The sequence below is a fragment of the Cetorhinus maximus genome, chromosome 10 (assembly GCF_964194155.1).
Source record: "Cetorhinus maximus chromosome 10, sCetMax3.hap1.1, whole genome shotgun sequence".
NCBI lineage: Eukaryota > Metazoa > Chordata > Chondrichthyes > Lamniformes > Cetorhinidae > Cetorhinus > Cetorhinus maximus.
Window position 1 is genome coordinate 77,230,094 of NC_135888.1, and position 6,000 is coordinate 77,236,093.

Genomic DNA, 6,000 nt, shown 5'->3' on the forward strand with positions numbered 1-6,000 from the left:
TAATTTTGAGTTTTAAACCATCCTATTTCAACAGCTTAAAAGGGAAAACAACTACTTATATGAAATGTTAAGTTAAATAGTTTGATGGTGGTTAAAGGCTCATGTGGGAAATACATTATCCTAAGTAGGCATTTATGAAACATTGTAAAACATGAAATTGCAAGATAGCATGAATCTACATCCAAAGACAATTTCTATTAAAGCAGTGCTTACATAGTCATGTCTTTCAAAATGGTCTCTAATTATATGTCCACCATTTATACATTTGGAACTCATGCAATTTAGGTGATTGGGGGAGACGTAAGAGAACTTGTTCCATACAAAATGGATTTACATTGTGGAAGTCACTGATAATTAGAAAGTATCCAAGTCAGAATTCATGTATCCTAACACTTGAACACAAAAACAGATATGGCAGAACAGCTGGATGGAAAAATGTTCAATTAGCAAAGAAAAATTACTAAAAAAAAAAAGTTCACATTTACACTGGTAGAATATATCTTTATATAGTTTTAGCTTTAAATATAAATATACCTACTCCAAAGGAAAGAGCAGAACCACCATTCTATTCAAATGCTTCTTGACTACCTTGTGCTGTCCACATATGCTAACTTGAAACCCCATCAAAACTGGTATTCAGTCAATTGTAATTTTGCTTCATGCCTTCTGAAAGGTGGTCTTTTTGAGGAATATGGGGGGGGGGGGAAGAGAAGAAATTCTATTTTTTTCCCTATTACAATAAGCAGTAGTCATGTATGAGCCTAAATTCTACCCAATTTAGGTAGGCCTTCTAAGGAAATGTTGTATCTTTAAATGTAAATTTAAGGAAATATCACCAGTCCAAAAAGCAAAAAAATGACATTTCTTAAAATTGTTGCATGCATTACATCCCACCAGATAAACTTCAGTATTTAAAATACTGTAACTCCACTGCATTGTACATTATGACCACTGTTGCTCTTCCTCTTGAATAACCTTCTAGAAATGTTAATATCTCGATCTTGAAGAGTCCGATAAGATCTGCAATGAAACAACATCGTCTTACCTGTCTATTCATTAAACAAACCTCAAATTTCACTGATTTGAAACTCGATTTACAGTCTGTGTACAGTGTTAACCCTCCTGACGTCAGTCTTGGGCTCCAACTCACCTTAACCTTTCTTCCTCTTGATTGCCTTCGGGTCCCGTGCTCCTTCCTTTTGCAATGACAGCTCATTTAAATTAACGACATTTTACCTTACATTGTTTAAAGATCCTATACGTCTGTCTTTCCCCACAAAAAAAGAAACAAAAATCACACCCGATTTGAATTAAGCTCTTGCATGAAAAGTTCCTGATGCAACATGGCTGCCCTTCATCCTCAGCTATCCTAGCACACTTGCACTACGATAAATGGAGACGGGTGAGAACGTAGGGGACAGATTGATAAAAGAGAGCAGACACCAAACGTGACCACTTCTTTGGTTTTTTTTCCCCCACCCGAAAACCCCAAATGCGGCTCAATACCCCCAAGCCCTCCCCAAATATCTCAATACCCCTGCATTTCCATGCTGCTCCACAACACTATTGGCTGGCTGTCCTAGGCCTAAGCTGGTGGGCAGTACCTCCTTCCTCCACCAACAAATCCCCCCCCAACACACAAAAAAACGGACCCTTTTTTTGCCAGAAGTATTTTTTTAAAGCACAATGCAAAGATAATGTAGTAGCAGCCGCCGGCCTTGATATCAATATTGACCGTGCGGGTTCGGCATGTTTTTTTTATCCTTCCCCTCGCGCTCTCTCTCTCTCTCTCCGTGTGTGCCTGTGCACTTACCGACTTGTCTTGTTGTTGGTGACAGCCCGGCCGCTCTCAGCCAATCAACGCTCGCTCCTCTCCTACCCCCCCCCAACCCCCCCCCCCCCCCCTCCGCCCCCAGCGGCCGGCAGCAGTCGCGAGCCGCCGCCGCCGCGAGCCCCCTTCACGAGCCCGAGTTGCACCGCCGCCCAACGGTCACCAGCTCCTCACTGCCTCCCTCCAGCCACCACTGCATCTACACCCTACACAACCACCGCTCTCTATGCATTGAAAGCAAATCATGTTAAAATAGTTCTTTTCATTCCCCCCCACCACTGACTTACTTTCTCGTTTTACCCCCAACTCCGCGCCATTCTGCGTCACTTCCGCCATCTTAGGTTTCACCAAGACCCTGATCACTGTAATTTTTTAATATAGTGAGCCAAATACGATCATGTTAACTGCTTTTCTGTTGTGATTGATATCCTGGGCCATCGTGTTACACGATGGAGGGAGTTAAAAAAATGGAGTACACTTTTATAACAGGGGCTTGCCTGCCATTGTGGGTTCTGACATGTTTTTGCGCCTCCATTTTCCCCGTGATCACATTTAAAAACGTGCATGTCACTCTTGACTTTCATTAGCCGCACATCTTTTAAAAGCCTAATGTCTGTTAGTTCCTGTTTGCAGGAGGCTCTAACAAGCCTGCCTCTTCGTTTGCAGAAGGACCAAAATCATGCAAAAGGGCTCGACTAGAGAGGAATACAAATGGCACCCTGAGGGACTGAGCCCATTTTATTTGGCTTGATCTCTGTTCCTTTAAACTCAAAACAATCCAGCCACAATGACATTTGAAGTGCCGACTGAGGCGTCAGGTCGCCTCAGTTTGGGAAGGACATGACCTGGTTATGAGTGTCCACGGGTTACAACTCGATATGTGAAAAAGCAAAAATGAGTTGGGGTGTAGAGAGATCTCATTTGTCTCTAAAGAAGTTCGAGGGTTAGTTTTCGAGAGGCTGCTGGGCGGTTACAGGGGTTGAGAAGTGCGGGGACTCTATAAATCAAGACTTCAGATCTGAACGAAACAAAATGGATGAGTTAAGCTATTCTTCCTGGTTTAAACATAGTCCGTGCTAGAACAAAATAACTGCAAATGAGAATAAAACAAATACATTTATTTCATCACTAAACCTTGATGGACTCAATTTCCCCATTATTTGTTTCATCGGTACTTTATGTTTAGAAATAGCGAGTTCTTGAGAGAATCAGAAACCCATTTTCGATTTTGAAGATCTATACTTTGCAACTAATTAATCTTTGTGTGTCTTTTTAACGCGCGTTTGGTATCTGTTGTCTTCCTTTGGTTATATAAAACGAGAGACAACCCATCAAGAGACAGTCCCCGACTGCGCAAAAGCAGCGTTTTATATTTTAAAGATATGCTACGTAAAATAAATATTTTCTCCCTCTCCCACTCTCTCTCTCGCTCAATCAGCCCCTAATCTTCCAGTCCTGGTGCACAGTTTAGCTATTTTGTACTCGGCCAGGACGGGCACCATCACTCGACTCACGTTAGGTACATTTAATTTTCATAAGAATTAACTTTTTTACGCAGCAATTTTTTTAAAGTTTGCCCTTGACAATTATAAAAGTGACGGAGGTTTAGAATGCAGTCATTTTTCTGAAACATCATGATGTGTTATAACGTAACATTTCGTTAAATCGCAGGATATATAGTTTTATCCCGTCATAAGTTAACTGTAGCCTGGTTGACAAAATGGTGAAAGGGAACGACCAATACGTCCGAATGTACAAATTCAGGTCAAACATCCCTGTTTGTAACCTTGGATGATGCAGATCCACGTATATTTTACGATTATTCCAACATGTCCTTATTTCTGCACAATTAACTGTATATATTAATACATTAGTTTATTGGTACTGTGCCGTACGTGTCAAACAACAACAACACCTTGCATTCATATAGCCCCTTGAACAATAAAACGTGCCAAGGGGCTTCATGGGAGAATTATCAAATAATCTTTGACACCAAAGCAATAAAAAAAAATTGTGAGAACCCACTGAATTCAATATCCCTGAATCTTCTGCACATATGGACACAGTTTGCACTGGTGGCATATGACTGAATCTTCACCCTAACAAAATTTCCTCAGGTTGGAAATATTGTGTGTAAAATTATCCTCATGAACCCCTATTTTGTCCTCTGTAAAATGATGTTAAACTGCAGCTATAAAACATCAACTGAAGGAGGGACGTGGAGATCTTGGTAATCTAAGGTCTGAGGAGCAAATGGCTGCTAAACTTGGTATAGGAGTAAGAACTTTCCAGAAACTTATCAAGATATATTTATATTTATATATATTTATCCCACAATGAAGTATTATGCTCATATTTTGCTTCTTCCAAAGCCATTAATATCAATTAGGGACCGATAGCATAGCAATCTTATCACTGAACTAGTAATCCAAAGGCCTGGACTAATGCTCTGAGTCAAATCCCACCATGACAGCTGGGGGAATTTAAGTTCAATTAATCAATAAATCTGGAATAAAATGCTAGTCTAATTAATAATGATCATGAAACTACTGGATTGTTGTAAAAATCTGTTCCACTAATCTCCTTGAGGGAAGGAAATCTGCCATTCAAACCTGGTCTGGCCTACATGTGACTCCAGATCTCCAAGGAGTGCTACCCACTGAGCCATGGATAGCACATGTACCAGGATCACTAAGGGTCAATGGCATAGCAGCTGAAACTCAACTAATTTAGCACAGAAACTGAACTGGACCGTCCATATAAATACTGTGGCTACAAGAGCAGGTCAGAGGCTGGAAATTCTGCACAAAGTAACTCACCTCCTTACACCATCCAGGACAAAGCAGCCTGTTTTATTGACAGACCATTCAACACCTTCAACATCCACTCCCTCCACCACAACACACAGTAACAGCAGTGTGTACCATCTACAAGATGTACTGCAACAACTCATCAAGGCTCCTTTGACATGACCTTCCAAACCCGCAACCTCTATCACCTAGAAGGACAAGGGCAGCAGATGCATGGGAACACCACCATCTGCAAGTTCCCCACCAAGCCACACACCATCCTGACTTGGATCTATATCGTCGCTCCTTCGCTGTTGCTGGGTCAAAATCCTGGAACTCCCTCCCTAACAGCACAGTGGGTGTACCTACACGCCATGGACTGCAGCGGTTCAAGAAGACAGCTGCCCTCCAACTTCTCAAGGGCAATTAGGGATGGGCAATATAAATTCCGGCCTAGCTAGTGACACCCACATCCCATGAAAGAATAGTGTTTTTTTTAAAAGACTGGGGATTAAAAGTAGGGCCTTCCTGGTCTGCCCAGCAGTACACTTACCAAATGAGTCATCAGCAAGCCATTCTAAAAACAAAATATCATGAGGGCTTTTTCGGGTTAAATAAGGAAAATCTTTAGCTGGTTAGGGGGTCAGTAACCAGAGAACACAACTTTAAGACAATTGTTGAAACAACTGGAAATGAGATGAGACATTCCTTTATGCAATGAGTTGTCATATTCTAGAAAGCGTGGCAGAAGCAGATTCAACCGTTGCTTTAAAAGGGGAATTGGATAAATGCTTGAAGAGGAGAAATTTTCAGGGCCATGGGGAAAGAGCAGGAGATTGGGACTGGTCAGATAGCATGATGGGCCAAATGACCTCATTCTCTTCTGTGCTGTATGATTCCATGATTGTGTAGCTGGCTTAAATAAGTGACTAATGTGGTTAACACTTAACTGCTCTCTGAAATGGCATATTGTATTTTGATTGTACCACCACTTTTTCAAGGGCATTTAGGGACAGGAAATAAATGCTGGCCTTGCTTTTGAGGCTCACATCTCAAGAAAAGTTGTATGAAAAAAGCTGACCTAAATTATCAATCCTGCACAATATTGAGGCGATGTGGTAACTATCACTCTTCAGCATGATAGGAGATGCACATAAATTGCTTACACTTAATCTAGAATTCCATGTTTATGCCATGAGCACAAACATTGCTGCTGATATGCTTCCAGCATCTCGTCAATTCAAATTGTCAGTATAAAATATAAGTTACTAAGCTTTGTGTACCTAACTGTGGAGCTCTGTTGCAGACAGCATTCCTACCTGTATCATTATGGTTTGGGGAGTAGGTGAATTTATAACATGGGAAATATATTTCTGAATG

At 41.1% G+C, this 6,000-nt stretch overlaps 1 protein-coding gene across 1 annotated transcript in view; it reads right to left on the reverse strand.

The window, feature by feature from the left end:
• The window catches only part of LOC144685771 (uncharacterized), a 219,738-nt gene extending 217,952 nt beyond the window's left edge, over positions 1-1,786 (reverse strand). Inside the window, exons 1-2 of the mRNA XM_078550630.1 lie at positions 1,151-1,786; positions 539-1,020 (exon numbers count right to left, since the gene is read on the reverse strand). The gene's annotated coding sequence lies outside the window, so the exon portion shown is untranslated. The remainder of the gene's footprint in view (positions 1-538; positions 1,021-1,150) is intronic.
• Between the last annotated feature and the right edge of the window lie 4,214 nt (positions 1,787-6,000).